Raw genomic sequence first — 19,466 nt, forward strand, 5'->3', positions numbered from 1 at the left:
GTAAAGGAAAGATCAGATTTTCAGACGCCAGGAACACAGCCATTCACAACACAGATGGAGGAACCCATCTATCAGATGGTGACAGCAGTTTTGCTTTTGTTTCCTGTTGTGAAGCACCCCAACAACAACAAGAACAACAAAAAACCCAGCTTGGTGGAGAAAGGGTTTGTCTTAGCTCAAAGTTCCATGTTATGAATCATGGTATAGAACCCAAGGCAGAAGAGACTTGAGAGAGCCAGTCATGGTAGGTCTATAGTCAGGAAGGAAGAGAAAGGAACACTTGCATTCTGGAACTCAGGCCCCTCTCCTATTTTATTCAGTCTGGAGTTTCACCCATGAAATGGAAATGGTGCCATCTATACTCAAGGTGAATCGTCCTACTTCAACTAACTAGATTAAGGAAATCCTTCAAATATGTGCCCACTGGCCAACAAGATTTAAACATCCCTCACTGAGACTCCCTTCCCAGAGTTCTAGATTGTGTCACATTGACTCTTAAAACAAATCGTCACCACAGCTTATCTAAGTTTGCACACTTAGGATAAATATATTCTTTCCTATCAACTTCCCTCCAAATGGTTCCCAGCTCCCTGTTATGTGTGGTTTCTTTAGTGGGGATGGATGTTCTCGTAGGTGTTGAGTATTTGCACTCATATAGTATGCATGTGAGTGGGGATGCAGAAGTCAAAAAGGCATCTTCCTCAATCCCTTCCCACCATATTTTCTGAGACCTGGTTCACGGAACTTGGAGCTCGCCAACTACCTAGACAAGCCGACTAACAAGCTCCAGGGAGCCACTTGTTCTGGATTCCGTAGCACTGGGATTTGAGCCTGGATTTTATGTGGGTGCTGGAAATCCAAACTCAGATCCTCAAGCTAGCAAAGCAGGCACTTCACCTGCTAAGCCATCTCTCAGCCCCCCATAGCCTTTTATCTTCAAAAGAAATTATTTTTTTTTCATAAAATTCTCTTCTACTATTCAGGCTCTGAGGACGGAAGTCAGCTCATCAGATTTGTCATAGAGAAATATTAACTAGTGAGCCATCTCACAGGCCCTCTGGTATCTTTTGAATGATTTCCACTTGCATTCACTTACTGAGCAACCTCAAGATCATATCTTATCCCTCAGGGCATCCTCAAAGCTCAACACAAAGGGCATGCTCAATACATACTTATTAATGATGATGAGGAGGAGGAGGTTCACTGTTAGCACAGCTGTGCTGCCTTCTGTGTCAAGCAGGAAGCAATATGGGAACATCAGGTAGGAAAGTCATCGTTGTCTGTGATATATATATATATATATATATATATATATATATATATATATATTACTTGAATGGAACAGATATAACCAAGGAGAATAAAAGAAAAGGAGAGAAGGGGGAAGGGAAGGATGGAGGGAGGGAGGAAGGGGAAAGCAAGGAAGAGGGAGAGAAAAGAATGGGAAGAAAAGGAGAACAAAGGAAGGGAAGAAAAGAAATGCGCCTCATTTTACATTTTCTCACACCTTATTTCACCATATCACAGGAGAGACCAATGTGAAGCAGTCTCAAGCTGTAGGATCTGTCACATGATGTTTGAGGTCTCAGCTGCAAGCAGTAAATAGTTCCAAAATGTGACCCCAGGCTTTATAGGTGCACTTTAGTCTTCATAAATGCAAAGCACGATGGCCAAAAGGCTTATGCTTCCAATTCATATTGCCCTGGGATGTAGTTTTATCTCTAGGAATGACTTCTTGCTTGACCACAGTCAAGTTATTCAACTTTTCTATGCTGTTTTCTACTACTCTGGAAAAGGAGCGACTGTCCCTGGAATCTTAGAACATAACTACCAACCAGCTCTTTCCCTCAAAATCTCCAGCTTGTAGTATATGTCTTTCTGTTTGTTTTTGGGAGCCTTGGTTGACCTGGAACTCACTGGGTAAAAACAGCCTGACTTCAAACTCATAGAGATCTTCCTGCCTCTGCCTCCCTAGTGCCTGAACTAAAGGTGTGCACCACCAGATGGGCTTGTAGCATATGTTGATGTCTATGATGTGAATATTCCCAGAACAACTGATTTCAAACTACATCAGGTTCACAAAATCCCTGGAAATCTAGCAGGTGGCTTCTACGGGTGCCTTGCTGACAAGATTGCTATATGAAGATGAAATGAATTCATGCATGCAAAGCACTTAGAACTTGCTCTGGCATACCATGAGCTTAGTTGGAGGAATATTAGCTATTTTGGGCTTACCATCTTAGTTTGCCCCCTTCTATGGAAATGGAGGATCAAAAATAGTCCATTGCAAAAAAGCAGTTGCCTTGAATTTAGTTCATGCCAGACTCTTCTTAGTCACTTGCTTTATGTTCAAGACTGCCAAGCGGCCCCATTGACTTACTTGATTTCCTTTCCTTTTTCTTAATTCATCTTTTTGGAGCATTCTAAGAATGAGAAGACTGGCTTAAAGCCACATACCAGGAAAGAAAAGGGTTTGTAAAAAAAAAAAAAAAAAAAAAAAAAGTATGGATAATCCCAAATGAATAATTTTTCCTGAATAACCATTTTAAAAAATACTTAAATACTAACTCGACTAGCCGTGGAAGTTTCTTTGGATATGATAACTTATTGCCCATTTTGAGAGGGAATATGAATTGTATTCCACCTAGCCTTCAAAATAATTTTATTCCTTGATATTTTTCCTGACACAGAATAAATAAGAATTTTTATTAAAAAAGGATCCTCAAATATATTACTATGAGCAATGTGACTTTCTACCTTTTGATTCCTGTGGGCATTTCCATGACTCCCCCAGTAAAATATCTTCTTACTCATCTCCTTTCCTGGCTGTTGCATCAGAACTAATAGTTATGCAATAAATATTTGCTACCTGCAGAAAACATGGCAGTTTTTGATCTTTAAGCCTAAACATGGCTAGCTGACAGCTCTATTCATCAGCAGGAACCCCAGACTCGGTCATTTTTCTGCAGAATCTATCACCCTCTCTTGCTTCCCAATTTGTGCAGCCTTCCCCCTACACCTTCCCAAGTCCTTCCTTGCTTCTCTCATTTTGATTTCGTGATTTTTCATCTCTTCTCAGCCACTGCTGGAGTTGTCCCTTCCCTCCTGTTCCTATGACATAATTTGTTACTTCTCTCCTGAATACCACGCATCACTGTCATCCTCAGATGTCAGGGAAATGTCAGATTATGAACCTTCCTGTTGACGAAGTGCAGGAGCCAGTGAGAAGCCAAGCCTGACACCACCAGAAAGCGTCTGCTCAAATTCTCTACATTTCGGGAACGTAGAAAGGTCTCCCCATGCTTTGCCAGCCACCCTTTGCCCAGGAACCTGGTGGCCTTCTGACTCAGTGAATCTGACTGTCCCAGAGAGCATAAATTGAACCACATAGTGTCTCTCTTTGTGAATGGTTTGTTGCTGTTAGCATGGTACCTTCATGGGCTTTCTTTCATGTTGTAGCATGTGACAGAAATGTCTTTCCCCTGGTGGCTGCATTCTATTTGTATTGCCTGCACATACCACATCTTATTTACACACTTATCCATTAATATACAGACAACAAGACTTATCTACCTTTTGTCTACTGTGGGTAATGCTGTGAAGGGCATGTGTGTATCTCTGCTCAAGCCTCATTTAAAGTACTTTGGGTATATGTCCAGAAATGGATTGTTGGATCATATGGTACATTTATTTTTAATTCTTTTTATAATTTTAGCATTTGCTTTTATTGATGTGTAAGTATGCACACACCTCTGCTCGTGTGTGTGTGTGTGCGTGTGCACGCACACGCACACATAGCATGCATGCACATGTTACATAAAGGTAAAAGAACAATTCACAGGATTTAGCTCTCCTTTTCTTTCATTTGGGTTTCAGGGATTGAACAAACATTGAACTCAGGTCATTAGGCTTGGGAAAAAAGCCATTACCTATTAAGCCACCTCTCCAGTCTTTTATTTCTAATGTTTAAGGAACTGCCATAATATTTTTCACAATGGCAGGGCCATTTGCATTTCCATCAACAGGGCACAAGGGCTTTTGATAGCATTCCTCTTGGAGTAAAGTGACAGAGTAGGATTTCTGATTTCTCCACGTCTTCACCAGAATTGCTTTTCTTTCTTTCTTTCTCTCTCTCTCTCTCTCTCTCTCTCTCTCTCTCTCTCTTTCTATCCTTCTTTCTTTCATTTTCTTTTTTCCTTCCTTCCTCTGTCCTTCCTTTCCTTTCTCTCTTCTTTGTTTCTTCCTTTCTTTCTTTCTCTCTTTCTTTCCTTCCTTATCTATCCTTCCTTCTTCCTTTTCTTTCTTCCTTCCTTCCTTCCTTTCTTCCTTCCTTCCTTCCTTCCTTGCTTTCTCTCTCTCTCTCTCTCTCTCTCTCTTTCTCTCTTTCTCTTTTTCATAGAATGCAGTTGTCCTAGTTTGCTTTTCTGTTGCTGTGATAAAACACTGACCAAAACAACTTGGGGAGGAGAAGGGCTAATTTGGCTTATACTGGAGACTCAGAGTCCATTCCTGAGGGAAGTTAGGGCAGAAATTCAAGGTAGGAACAAACCTGGAGCAGAAAATGAAAAAGAAGCCTTGGAGGAGGATGCTTGCTGATTTGCCTCCCAAGGTTTACTCGGTTTGCCTTTTTTTTTTTTTTTTTACAGCCGAGGACCACCAGCCCTAGGGTGGCACCATCTACGGTGGGTTGTCCCCTTCTGCATCCATTAACAATGAAGAAAATGTCTCAGACTTGCAGACAGGCCAATCTGATAGGGATATTTCCTCACTTGAGGTTTCCCCCACATGACGTTGATTTATTTCAAGTTGGCCCAAACTAACCACCACATCACCCTGATGGGAATGGTGTAATAACACTCATGACTGTTTGTACCTATGATCTTTGCATGGTTTTAAAAAAAAAAAACAACTCTTAAGATATTGAAATTCTACCATACATCAACTCAATTCCATCTTCATAATTTCCACATGAAATATGGATTATCGTAATCTCATGCCATAACAAGATAACTAGATAGGTAAATGCAAATAAGTTAATTACACATAAATATGTATAGAAACACATGGAAGAGCAGAGTGACCACAATAGGTAGGGCAGCTGGGAGGGTAATGGAAAGCCAGCCCTGAGCATAGCAGGTATAGGAGAAGATGTGGCCATTAGAGGCAGGCAGACTGCTGTGAAGCAAGATATTGAGGAAATTACATTTGATTTGTGTGTGTGTGTGTGTGTGTGTGTGTGTGTGTGTGTGTGTGTGTGTGAGTGTGTACGCACCTGCAGGGAGCTATCAATAGTATGTCCTGCATTTAAAATCTTTCAACATTAAGAGGAAGGTAGGAAAGAATGGGCTTTGGCTTGAAAATGTGTCTAATACTCAAAGAAGCCTGGACTTCACCTTCAGCACACCAAAGATTCACTTGATGCTCCTGAGAAAATCACAGAAGATGTGGAAGCCAGTTCTGGGACTCCGACTGAAGTCCGCTTCCCACTGAACTGGAATGCAGGTACTGGAAACAGAACAGTAATACAATAACCTACTATGGAGGCTTCCCACATGGAAAATCCTCAGGGAATCCTCTGGACCACAAGCAAGACCCAATTAGCACTGGAAATGATGATCACCATGTTGGGGCATGACACCATGCAGGGAGAAAAGCTGGAAAGAAAACAAATTAATAATCATAGTAAAAGATGGGGCTGGTGGGATGACTTTCCCCATTAACCAGATTTTTCTTTTTTTTTTTTTTTTTTTTTTTGTAACGTGGTCTTGGGTTGTCAGTATAAAAATATTGTCCAAATGGTAAAAATTACTGACAGAAAAAGAGGTGTGTGAAGAAGACATTGATTTTAGATAAAACAGTGGACTTTAGGCATCATGAAATAAAAGCACACCTCTCAAATACGGCGGCTCTGGAGCTGTTACCCACACTGTCAGACATGAAGTTTTAAATAGGACTCAAGTTTTTACAGACTGTGTTGTGAACCCTGGAATTTGATATTAAAATCATGGTATCATTTATGTTATCACTACAAAAATATGGGACAATTATGTGTAAATCTAATAAAATAAATATAAGATTTATAAGGGAAGTTATAAAACGTGGAAAGAAATCAAGAACTAAACAGAGAAACTGTTCTCAGATAGGAAAACTCCATATTTTCAAGACACCTGTTCTTCCAAATTGATCTATAAATTTAACATAATTTCAATTAGGATCCAGGTAAATTATTTAATAGGTGGGGTGTGTGTGTGTGAGAGAGAGAGAGAGAGAGAGAGAGAGTAAAATTTACATGGAGAGGCAAAAGACACAAAATAGCCAATATAATATGAAAGAAGAACCCGAAGACTCACTGCAAAAAACGACAGTAATAAAAACGGTGTGGTATACACAAAACAAAAATTAGACATAAAAACAAACACACACACAAACAAGAACAAAAACAACAAAACAGAAGAAAAGCCAAAATGAGCTCACATAAATATAATCAAGTGGTCTTTGACAAAAGAAGCAAAGGGAACCTACTGGATTTTTTTAAGCCTTTTGGAGCTGCGGGGGAGGTGGATTAGTCAATAAAGTGTTTGCTGTGCAAACTGAGGCTGATGCCTGGCACCCAGGTAAAAAGGTAGGACAGGTCACAGATGGCGTACACCCTCAGCATTGGAGAGGCAGTGACAAGAGGATTTCTACAACTGTAGCAGCCAGCCAAATGAGCCACAAGCTCCAGGTCTCAGTAAAAGACTCTTTCAAAAAGGAACAAGGTCAGCAGCTCCAGAAGAGTGCCTAAGCCTGACCTCTGACCTCTGACCTCTGACTTTCACACATGGACACACACATACACTCAGTGTTTTCAATAAGTCACCCTAGACTAAATTAGACAGCAACATGAAAGAAGGAAGAAAGGACAGAATGATGAGAGGGAAGGAGAGAGGGAGGGAGGGAGGGAGGGAGGGACCATGAGGGCTCTGAATACAAAGCATTTACTTTCCTCACCATGTATTACAGACCTAAATGCAAACATGAAACTATAAAACTCCTGTAAGAAAACATGACCTTTCAGAGGCAACATGAAAGGCACAACCCATGAAGGAAGTAATTGCTAAGCTAGATTTCATTAAAATTAAAAATGTCTCATCTAGAACAGAACAATAGCTAGAGAAGGAACCAAAAAATGGTTACACAGGGCACACCTGATGAAGAGCTAGTGTTTTAGCTGGCGAGTTCACTCACTCAGGCTGCTCTTTGTCACTGGAACCCACGTAGCAGAAGGAGAGAACTGACTTCCACAAGTTGTCCATTAACCTTTACATAGGCTGTGTGTGACATGTTGACACACACCAAATAGCTACATAATTAATAAATAGGTAGATGGATGGATAAATAAATAAAATAAAATAAGTAAATGAAGTTAGATTTTTAAAAAAGAGTCATTTAGAACAGCCAGGCATGTTGTACCACACACACACACACACCACCATCCTAGCATGCAGAGGCAGGAGGATCAGTGCAAGTTCAACTTGATCTGTATAGAGAACTCTAGGCCACCCAGAACCACATAGTGAGACTCTGTCTTACAAAGCCAGAAAAATATACAAAGAGCTCTTAAATGTCAATAAAGAAAACCTGTAGTCAGTCATGGCGGCTCTTACCTATAATTCCATTATCAGACTGAGGCTGCAGCCCCAAGGGAAAGCCAGTGTGGGCTACATGGTAAGTTTCAGGCCAGCCTGATTTACAGAACGATCCTTTCTCAGAAGAAAAACAAACAAACAAAAAGGAATAACCTATAGCTTTCTATTATTCGTTGCTATAATGAAATACCCAAGAGATTCATATAATACAGTAGATAAATTCCTGATCATAAGATCTACATTTTAATAAGCTGTTTTGATAGTAAATCTCAATTTCCAACTTAGTAATATTCCAGACACCTAGGAAATGAACCTCTGGGCATGCCTGCTGGGGATGATCTTGATTAAGATAGTCCATGTGGAAAGGCCTAGTTCACCATAGGTGGCACCATTCCCTAGGCTAGGATCCTCTACTGTGTGAAAGAGAAAGTAAACTGGGCACAAACATTCCTCACTCTCTGCTTTCTTAGTGTGGATGCATCATGATGAGCCAGTCTCCTGTTCTATCCCCATGCTTTCCCTGCCAGTTCTTGTGTCTGCTGCCAGGATGGGCAGTTTCTCCATGGAATGGCAAGCAAAATTAAGCTCTCCCTTAAGCTGCCTTTGGGGAAGTATTTTATCATAGCAGTGAGAACCTAACTAAGACACCTGTCCTAAAAGCAACATAAATAGCTGAGTAACTGAAGGTTAAAGGTCCTGTGTGTCCCTAATTGATCCAGTATTTTTCCACCCATTCAGAATTATGAGCCATGATGAGATGTATTGAGGATAAAGTTAAAGGAAGGAAGGAAGCAAGGAAAGAAGGAAGAAAGAAGAGGAAAGAGGGAAGGAAAGAAGGAAGGGAGGAAGGGAAAGAGGGGAGGAGGAAGGAAAGGAGGAAGAAGGAAGGGAGGAAGGGAAAGAGGGGAGGAGGAAGGAAAGAAGGAAAGGAGGAAGAAGGAAGGGAGGAAGGGAAAGAGGGGAGGAGGAAGGAAAGAAGGAAAGGAGGAAGAAGGAAGGGAAGAAAGAAAGAGAAAGAGAGAAAGAAGGAAGGAAGGAGGGAGGGAAGAAGGAAGGAAGGAAGGAAGGAAGGAAGGAAGGAAGGAAGGAAGGAAGGAAGGAAGGGAGAGACAAAACACTAATTTCAGAGGGCCACAGGGCATTGCACTTAGAAAGAAGGCAAGTACTGTTTCAGGAACCTGTATTTAGTTACCGAGGCTCTCATAGGTAAACCTCATTTCTCAACTCAGCTCTGTAGAACAAATGGAGACTGGCCCTCTTGGTCTGTGTTTCCCAGGCTCCCAGATCAGCTGCAGTCAGCCCTAGTCAAGCTGATGAGAGTTACTTACAGGCCAGTGACAGGGCTACAGGTAGGCAGGAAGAAGGAAGAAGCCTCGGGGAGCCATTTGCTCTCCTTCACATGTGGAATCAAAAACAATCAAATGACCCCAACTATTGAAGTTGAGATAAAGTTAAAGGGATTAGTAAATTAATAATTCTTCTATTTTTTTTTTCTTTTTCTCCTCACTCCCTCTCTCTTTCTCTAAGGGAAACAATGTGGATGAGTAGAAAATGTACTGACAGGGACTGAAGAGACCACCTTATCTTGGTGGGTAGCTATGGGCAATCCATTCAACTACACGTCCTAGTATAGTGTGCTTGGTTCAGTCATGAAAACAGAAGTCCTAAGATTAGCATGCACTTCTTAAACTAGGGACTACTATAAGGTGCTATATAGCGTTACTACTCACAGTAAGGTCCTAATACATGCTCTGTAGTAACCTGGGTATTCAAAATAATAGGTTATTGGGAAGCATAAATATTTATTTATCTAGATCATTAAATTATATGTGGTTAGAAAGAGAACTGCCCTACCCACAGGCTCTGTTTTTTGAATGCTTGGTCTCCAGTGGGAGGTACCATTTGGGGGAGATTACAGAACCTTTAGGAAGTGGGATCTTGCTGGATGAAGTATGTCACTAGGGGAGAGCCTTGAGGGTTTATATCTCCACTTCCACTCATCTCCCACTCTGCTCTCTCTGCACTGTGCTTCTAGTTCAAGATGCGATCCCTGTTTCCTGTAGCCACCTGCTGCTACACCCCTCCCCCGCCCCCATTATGGACTCTCTCCCCTCTGAAGCCATAAGCTCAAACAAACTGTCACAACAAAATATTGAGGTTTCAAAAAAGAGAACGTCCCTGGCAGAGGATATATTTTTAAACACGATTTGGTAAAATATTGACAGGATATAAAATAGTGACTTCTTTATATTCAGATATATCTTGAAACTTTAGATCCTGGGCAAATGTTCTTTTATCTTAACAGAAAGTTCCACTTCTTCATATATAGCTATAGAAAGTATATTACCCAAAGCTCCCAGGTAATCTTTATCATTAGATTTCAACACACGTGGCAATGTTTCTGGTGGGATCAGTATGTGGATGTGCACATATCCACACAAAATGTGATTTTTTTTTTTTACTACATCCAACAGTTTCTGAACTCAGTGTCTGTTCAGCTAAGTTTTTCTGATAGGAAGATAAAAGTTTCCTACCCGGTGAAGAATCCAGATGCTTTGAAACCTACCCCAGACATCTATGCTAGTTTTCTGTTCATCACTCTCCGGTTTAAAAAAACAAAACAAAACAGTACTGACAGCTAAAATGAAGCCATATTGTTATGGCATGTGTTTTTGTGAGGAGAGGAGGAAGGCCTGAGTTAGTGTGTGTTGCTGCCATGAGTATGACCGACCTCAGAGCTGTGGGATAGTGGCAAAGCCTTTTTCCCAGGGTAAGGCTCAGAGAGATGACAAAGCCTCCCTCTGGTCCCAGATGCCCCTGTTAATACTGTTGATAGTGTGTACAGAAAGAAGAAAAAGCCACCATATCTTCTTCCCTGTGGATGTTTACAGTCTGAAGACTGCTCCCCTACAGAGACCGCTCCCAGGAGGGCAGCTAAACCTGCCTCTTTACTCCAGCTGTAGACCATAAACACTGGCTCCTTGTTTATCTCTCTGTAATAGCCCAACCGCTTTGTTCAACTGTATGCAATGGCCCTGCGTCTCTGTTCAGTTGTATATAACGAACATACTGAGCTTCTGAAATGCTGTGCTTTCTCCATCAGAGAGCCCAGTCCCCAGGCAACCCCAGCTTTTCGGGGCACTTCTGTCTTTTCTTCATTTTCCTTGCTGCCCCAGTCAAGTCTGTCCCTGGAGCCATCTTGGACAAGGCAGTATTTTTGTCCTACCTGAGAACAAATTCAACCTGCTGCCCTCCTCCACAGAACTCAGCTTGCTTATTTCACATTCTTTATGCAGTCATCTAAGGGAATTTTAGTAATTGTTTCTGTGTTTACATATTGCTGGCTTATTTTTTAATTGGATGCATGGAATTTTTGTAAAAGTCATGCAGAGGATTTATTTCTTATCATAACATTATCATGGGTCATTTAGGCTGCATAGGCTTCTTGGTAATTCTTACCACCTTCTTGAGGGAAGAGCTCCTTGAGAGTATAATGAAGCAGATGCACTCATTGAAGAAAATGCATATTACGTTCCTACACACACACACACACACACACACACATACATACACACATTTAAATAGAGTTAGCCTACAAAGGGAGAAAAATACCCCAACTAGAGACCATATGCTAGCAAAAACAAAACAAAACAAAACAAAAAACACCCACTACTTGCAATGAGTTATTCCTTTTTGAGTTGTTGGCCAATGGTGTCCCATATACCCGCAAGTGTATTGCAGGCTATTTCCAGTACTCTTGGTTACCCTCCAGAACTTGGCCATAAGAGCCCGCTGCTGAAGATACCACATACTCAAATCATACAACATGGAATAGCCAAGCTGGCACTGACCTAGAAGCTTCAGCTATGCTCTCCACTCTCATAACGCCAGAAGGTACTATCACATTTCCAGAGTAGAAAAGCAGTCATCGGTTTCACCCAGCAGTGAACCCCATAAGGTATAACAATGACTGGTTTGCTCAGCTATACCCACTGTTGGTGCAACCATAGCACACTCGAGAATAACTAATCAGGTTCTGATAGGAATAGATCCCCTCCATAAGTAGGAGCTGTACCCTGGTACTGTTTAGGGACCAAGAACCTGTAGGTGAATAAGTTATAGATCCTAGGGGAGATTCTAATACTAATATTATGCTAAATGGACAAAGGAGACCTATTCCTATACCCATAGGTCAGTTCATCTCCCAACCCTCATAAGAGAAACTTCTTGGAGACCCTCAACTGGTCAAAATGCAGAGACTAAGAGACTGTGGAATGCTTAGCCTAAATGCAACATCTCTATAATAGCTCTCTCCTCGAGGATTCTCGAAGGGGCAAAAGATTGTAAAACTTCTAGGTGGTTGATCTCATCAAGGAAACAGTAGTTTTCAGGACAACTGGACTTACAGTGACTGCGGCAGCCTCCACCAGACCCTTAGTAAGCTCAAGCCAGACAAATCCCAGTACAGAGGGGATGAAGGGAGGAGGGCACCAAATTATCACCTCGAGTTGATGAGTCACTGGCATTTGATAGCTGCTATGAGAGAGTCAGGAATTTTGAATGATGTGATTGCCTGGTAGATTAAACAACTCCAAGGCAGGCCCCACTCCCAAGAGAAGTTGGGCAGCACAAAATAGACTCCACAGGAAAGCATAAAAGAAAGAAACAAATCTCCCAGCAGGGCAAGGAGGACGGAGAGGGTGGGGATAGGAGGAGTTGGGGGAACACTGTCAAAATATATTGTAAAAAAAAACTCTCAGAGAATTAATGAAGTATTATTCAAATTAAAATCCACACTAACATGGCCACATAATTTGGTACAGTAAATGTTTGGAAGAAGACTCATATTCTACCCCCACCAGTGTTCCAGCATGGATCAAGAACCTTCTACTGAGGACAAATAATGGCAGTTTTTCCATGAGGACACGCATTGCTTGAGTCTGGAGAGCTACCAAGGTGAGTTAAAATTTCTGACTTCATCATTTAGTCAGCTCCAAGTTGTTTGATCGCCTTTCCCTTGGACCTCAAAAGAAAGTAAGATAAAGTACAATGTGTATATTTCATTATTAAACTCGAGTTCAGTATTAATAATATATCAAGTGCATTATGAATCACAAAGCAGAAGTGATGAAGGAGTAAGATGAAGATGAGAAGAAAAAAACCTTAATTATCTTGCTAATTATGATTACATCATATTATCAATAATGAATGCCTCAATATAAACTGAATGTGTAAGTCAGAATTCATCATGAGCGATAGTTAATATCAACCCACATCCCAAGCAGTCTTGGGTAATTGTGGATATTTTTGACCTATTTTTTTGTAAGATCTAATTAGGTCCTCATTGTTTTACTTCTCGGCATGGCTGGCAATGAATTCTTGGGGGCTAAAGTAGCAATTTAGAGCCTGGTTTTCACCTGTGCTTGCCTTATTGCCACCTCAGCCTCTGATTTCTTTTCAGAACTCTTTTTAAGTCAGTTGCTTCATAAATAAGAGGGCTGATTGGCTAAAATTGGAGACAGGAATATCATCTGTGATTTCAGTTAAGGTAGACCCTGAGGAATGGCAACTGTGAATTCATTTAAGGTAGACCCTGTAAGCCTGAGACACTATGGTGCTTGAAGAGCTGTCTCTGCCGATGAGGGAACAGAAGGGTGTCAGCACCATGCCTGCCTGGGACAACCCTGCTCTCAAGGTTCTTCAGCTCTTCTGCATGGCAGAAGGCTAGTTTACTTCAGAGACATCTAAAGACTCTACAGTCTGCGAGTATATTAGGCATACAATCCTTTCACTTTGGAGGGGTTTGTAGCAGCAGCAATGTTTTAAGGTCAGGAAGCAAAAACAGGGTTTCTAGTATTCTTCTCATATCAATCAATTGCCTTGCTTTCTCCAACGTGGGGAACACAGTTTAAGAACATTACTTAGCTGTCTTGTCGTATGGACTAGAAAGTGAGACTAGTGTCGCGTATCTTATTTGGCTAAAGGGAAGAAAGGATATGTGTGAAGATACAGGCCTACCTTCTGGCCTGTGGTTTAAAGGAGAAATGCTGTCGGGACCGGCTGATTCTCTTAGCGTGTCCAGCTCCCTCGTTTCCTTTGGCCTGGTTCAAATATTCACAGAACTTCTGATCAATGCTCTTCATACCAAAGTGCAGCTTCTTATCTTTCAAGCTTCCAAACAAAACAAAATTAAACAAACAAACAAACAGATATTTTAAAGTCTTTCCTGCTTAAAAATTATCAAAGATTGTAAACGTTGCAGATTGTTCATCATAGTTACTGGTGGTGAAGACCTGCTGAGTTCTCAATATTGGGTAAGTTTATTATTTATTGCTCATCCTTTCATTCAACAAAGTAGTGGAGGTTGTTTGTTTGTTGTTATTTGATACACTGTACTAAGCAACTAGCTAATTGCTGAGGTTTCCACCATGAATTGAACTTATTCTATACCCTCCGGGCACTAGTGGAGTGATATCAAACAAATTACTGCATCAAAGTCATAAGTGCCCTAATGGAGGTGCACATTGGTTGCTATGGGAGCAGAGTGGGACCTGCAGCTTTTCTGTCTGCAAGGGCACCAGGACCACTTTCTGGATGTTGGGTCACAGGTGAGTCTTAGAGGACCTGGAGTTAAGGCCTGCCTGCATGTCAGAGAGGGGAATATGACCAACAGAGCTCTATAGGAACCTACAGGTAGAGCAGGTCACCCACAGGGTAGCATTGGGGGGAAGTCAACAAGCCTGGTAGACATCTGTCCCTCCAGGGCTTTGAATGCTATGCTAAGTTTGAAGTTTATCCTAAGATGAATTGGGGATACATATAATTTTAAAGTAGAGAGTTTTACAATCATAAAAAAAATTAGGGTGGCATTTTAGAGATATGATTATGGAGAGACAAGATATTTTTAAATAGTTTATTAGGGAAGAAGAGAGAGACTAGTGTTTAGTTCTGTAATCAGTTTTCTTGCTAATTCTAAACCCTTCACTAAATTAGATGTCAGCGGATTCAATTTGTTCAAGTCCAGTGTCTACTACTACATATGACATAGCCAGTCCCTAATGGCCTTACCTGCTCTGGCCTGAAGCTCAATACCGTCCACATTAATGCTTTGTTGGGAGTAAAAGCTTCTAAATTTTGTGCATGCAGTTTTCCTTTACAAGGGCGTTCCAACCAGATACCGGCTTTTAAGCCCACTATGTACTCTATAGAGGCATCTTCATCTGCCAAAGAGGACTTACATAACAAGTAAATGTGGCCAAGCAGACATGAAAAAGCAACTTCTACCCCTTGCTACCAAGCTAGAAAGAGAAAAGGCAACTCCAGAGAACACATTATGACTCATCGAAGTCCCCAAAGCAAAGCTCCCAGGGACTGCAGCATCCTGTGCAGCTTCCCTGGGTCCTTTTACCCTCTTAACCAGAGCTGCTTTCCTGTGATTCTGTACAAAACAAAAGAACCTCTCCTTTTTCTTTCTCAGCATCAGCAATGGTTACGTTTTGCTTCACCACAGAGATGAAGCACGTACTGGATGTGCTGCCCTCAGTTTTTTCCTATGGAGCAAATGCTGCAGCCTTTTATTTCTCACGAGCTTCAGAATCTTTTATGAAATTCTTACTTGCTGCAGTGCAAGCTACAAACAAGACAATTCTTCAGAGGAGGGAAATGAAGGGAGAGGAGAGGGTGAGGCATCCTTAGGTCAATGTGAGGTGAAAGGGAGCCAAGTATCTATATTTAATCTGTATTCCCGAGCACTGATCGTGCACTTTCATTCTGGTGGTTGAGCATGTACAGGTATGGGTAGCAACCCCTTCAAGTACTGCATCAGAATTTTATGTAAGCTGGAGAACACACACACACACACACACACAACAAAGGGAAGGTCTTCTTTTTACTTTCTCTCTGACGAAATGCCAGAAGGAATGGCCAGTGGCTTTTGTGTCATAGAGATGAAGGTTTCTCTTTCTAAGAATTGTTATGGCAAGTGGAGGTGAAATTTTATTAATGAGAGAATAACGGCAAAGCCATACTGGTCATGGTGTGGCACACCTGTAGGAGGCAGGGGTAGGGGGCTACAAATGCCAGAGCCCTTTGGGCCAGGGAGAGGGAGAGGGAGACAGAGAGAGGGAGAAAGGAGGAAAGATAGGAGGGAGGGAGAAAAAGAGGAAAAGAGAGAAACATAGAAAGACAGACATATATACACAGGTAAATGAACAGGGAGAAATACAAACACACACACAGAGTCAAAGATAGACACAGAGAGAGTCAGCCAGAGATAGAGAGATGGAGAGATACACACAGAGAAAGAGACAGAGAAATAGAGAAAAATAGATACACAGAGGGAAAGACACAGAGATGCACACACACACAGAGAGACAGACAGACAGACACAGAGATACAGAGAGACACACACAGAGAAATAGAAAGAAATAGACATACAGAAAGACACAGAAATGCACAAGTGTGCAGACACATACGTACAAACACACATACACACAAGACACACACATAAGACACACATACATACACACACACACAAGACACACACACATAGACAGAGACAAAGTCAGAGAGAGACAGACACAGAGGGAGACACACACAGAGAGAAATAGACAGTAAGAAATAGACATACAGAAAGAAAGACAAGAGATGCGCACATAGAAACACACACACACACACACACATATCTTGTGATATCATCAAATTGTTAAACCTGGGCTGTGAAGTTGACATGTGAAGGAAACAAATTTAAAACCTAATCCTTGTTAATGAATGCTTATCTTTATAAGTTAAAGCCTTTTATTATACACAATTAGGTTTCTGGCTATATTCTGGTAAAGCTGAAACCTATTAGGCAGTTAGAAGCTAGTATTTAGATTATGCATTTACTACACTATTAGTTGGACTTAGCGTTTCTTAGAATATATTCCCAGTTACTGTTATACTGGCCTATCCTCAGGCAGAGAAACAATTTCTTACAACCTCCAGGGAGGCACACTATATTCTAGTCCCTTTTGTTTGGTTTAGAAGTTTGCCATGGGATACACAGAAAACATGGAAGCCAAATTTAACAAGCAAGTAACAGCACCTTGGAAAACTATAAAACTCTAGGTTTGTGTGATTGCTCTCCCTGCTTGCCTGCTCCATGCAGTGGAGCCTTGGTAGGGCTTCCTCCCAGGCCTGGGCCAGTGATGTAAACTCTTCCTAATGAGCACACAGGAATCTGACATTTGTTCCCTTTGCTCCTTGTCATCAACATACCCAGTATCTAAGCCTGAGCATCCTTAGAATGGCACTTCACACCCAGTGGCTCTCACAGTCAATTCTGTAAAAGTATAAACCATCTTAAAATAGGATTTTACCCTAGGGTGGGAGGGATCCTCAACCAAATAGTCACAGTGCACTTTGAATGACTAATTTACGCCATTACATTGCAAAATAAGGAATAAATCATACTTTTCATAACATGACCACATAGGAGCAGTTTTAATTTTAAGAGTCAAGCACCTACATTAATCTGAGTCTAATATAATAGGCCTCTGATTTAAAATCTCCTAACATTCTTTCACACTTCATAAAACTAAAAATAAAACCGCCTCACCAAATAGTGACCTAGGGTCCGGCAGACATACTGTATTTCAAGGAAAACTGAAACACTAGCTCTCCAAACCACTACGTGCAGGCAAATTGCAGTTTGTAGCCTTAATTGGTCTTAAATGTGGGGTGGAAGAGAGAGGAGACTTCGGTCTGTAGAGATTGAGATTTATTTCCCTTTTTAAATCAAAAGCAGATCCCAAGGTTCAGCTGCCCCCTGACTCTCCCGCCCTACCCTCGCGGGTCGTTCTCTCCTCCCACATTTTAATGTATATTTTATTCGAAGATGACAGGTGAGGGGAGGTGAAAGTGCTTCGTGCCTTTCCGAAGTAAACAGAGGGGTTAGGCGGGTTTATCTGGGTTTATTTATTTACTAGGAGGCCGGCCTCTCAGCTGTTTCTCTTCTCTGGCATTTGGAAGCTTGCAGTCCTTTAGGGATGAGACAGATTTGGCAAGCTCGCTCTTTGTGCCGCCTCCCTTTTCACTGGGGGTTGGGGATGGGTGGGAAGAACGCAAATTTATGACAGCCTTGAGAGAAACGGGGAGGAGGCGGGGGTCGAAAAAGTTTCAGCTCCTATGATAATGCCCATTCCCTCCCACCCCCACCCCCGCGGCCAACACTGCCACAAACAGCTTTGGTGCCACCCGGAGCCCTGCCCCCGCCGTCCCCTCCCTTTCTCTCTGCAGGCTCGAGCTGGCAGGCGCAGGCACACTTAAATTCCAGCACGGTCTCCACATTCCCCCGAACTACTACGCTCGATTACTACGGCTGCCCTCCCCTTCGCTTCGGGGGTTCCCCCAGCCTCCTCGGAGAAGCTCGGAAGGCTTCTGCCAGCCAAAGGATGTGCGGCTCCCGAGTCCAGCAGGGCTGCGGGCTGGTTGCTTGTCCTGCGCAGTTTCTCTGCTCCAGGCACAAACACGGCGGAGAGCCGGCGCCTCGCAGACACACACAGATCCACGCATACAGTAGAGCTGTCTAGATCCACATTCTTGCACACCGCCCCCTGCTCCCCCCGCGCGCTCCCGGAGTCGCTGAGCAGGGCGAGTGACAGGAGCGTCCCACCAACCCGCGCCGGGCCGGGCAGGGAGGAGCGGCTCGCGGGGCCAACTGCGGCGCGTCTTCCGGCGCCCGTGGAGGCGGCGAGGGTGGGACGCGGGGCGGAGCCCGAGTTTAGGAAGAGGAGGGGACGGCTGTCATCAATGAAGTCATATTCATAATCTAGTCCTCGCTCCCTCTGTTTCTGTACTCTGGGTGACTCAGAGAGGGAAGATTCAGCCAGCACACTGCTCGCGAGCAAGGTAAATATAACTTACAACTCCTTTCTCTTCTCTCCCCGGCTCCGGCCTTTCAGCAGCCGCAGCCGCCGCCGAACCCCTCGGGCACCGCGCCGCCTTCGCCCCGGATTATGCATCCTTATCCTAATCATTATTTATTGTGCATGCTGGAAGACCAAAACAAACAGGCGGGCCAACCGCTACAACAACAAAAAAGCCCGCCTCTTCCCCGCGGGCCTCAGGTGGAATGCTCTAACCACAGCTCCCGGGTGGCGATAGAAGAAACAAAGTTTCAACCGAACCTCGCCTTTCTAATAATAACAGTAATAATTACTACTTCGAGGGGGCAAGGAGAAGAAATCCCAACATGTCACAGCCTTGACCCTGGGCAGGTTGACAGTGATGCGCTGCCAACTCAGGGTTGCAACACACTCTCGGCCAGGTTGCACCCCCCCCCCATCCCCTAAAAAGCAGAGGTGGGGAGGGCTGGTGGCAGGAGGAGAGGGGGATTTTGGAAATCCGGGCCGGGGGGGGGGGCGGAGGGGTTGGGAGGCGGGGGACTGGAAACGCGACAGTTCACCCCGAGCCATCCTCCCCATTAGAGTTGGAAGGGAACAGGAAAGGAGGGTGAGGAGCCCGGGCTAGCGGCAGGGCGCCAACCAACACGGCTGCTATTCGCCTCCCGGGGACTTGTTTAAAGGGCTCTGGCTGCGGGGACGAGAGCAGATCTTGGCGGTAGTAGTCTGGGCTGGCGCACTGAGCGGGCGGCGGCCACTACCACAGGGTTGGAGCCTTGGGGCTCCGAGGTGTCACCTCCACTCCCGGGGTTCCCTAGGGTAGGGAAGGGAATGTTGATTGGTGACAGGCCTTTAGGTGAAAGGGTTGCCCCGGGGGCTATGGCCGTGGCACCGCGGACCTTCTTGTCTGGTACCTAGAGGCAGCGCGGGCTGGGATGTTGAAGTTCGGGGTGTC

At 43.2% G+C, this 19,466-nt stretch overlaps 1 protein-coding gene across 2 annotated transcripts in view; it reads left to right on the forward strand.

Moving 5' to 3' along the window:
• Positions 1 to 18,403: 18,403 nt before the first annotated feature.
• Smarca2 (SWI/SNF related, matrix associated, actin dependent regulator of chromatin, subfamily a, member 2) overlaps positions 18,404 to 19,466 on the forward strand; it is a 170,702-nt gene continuing 169,639 nt past the window's right edge. For both annotated transcript variants that reach the window (XM_021151582.2, XM_021151584.2), the window contains exon 1: positions 18,404 to 18,518. The gene's annotated coding sequence lies outside the window, so the exon portion shown is untranslated. The remainder of the gene's footprint in view (positions 18,519 to 19,466) is intronic.

This window comes from Mus caroli, chromosome 19, assembly GCF_900094665.2.
Source record: "Mus caroli chromosome 19, CAROLI_EIJ_v1.1, whole genome shotgun sequence".
Taxonomy (NCBI): domain Eukaryota; kingdom Metazoa; phylum Chordata; class Mammalia; order Rodentia; family Muridae; genus Mus; species Mus caroli.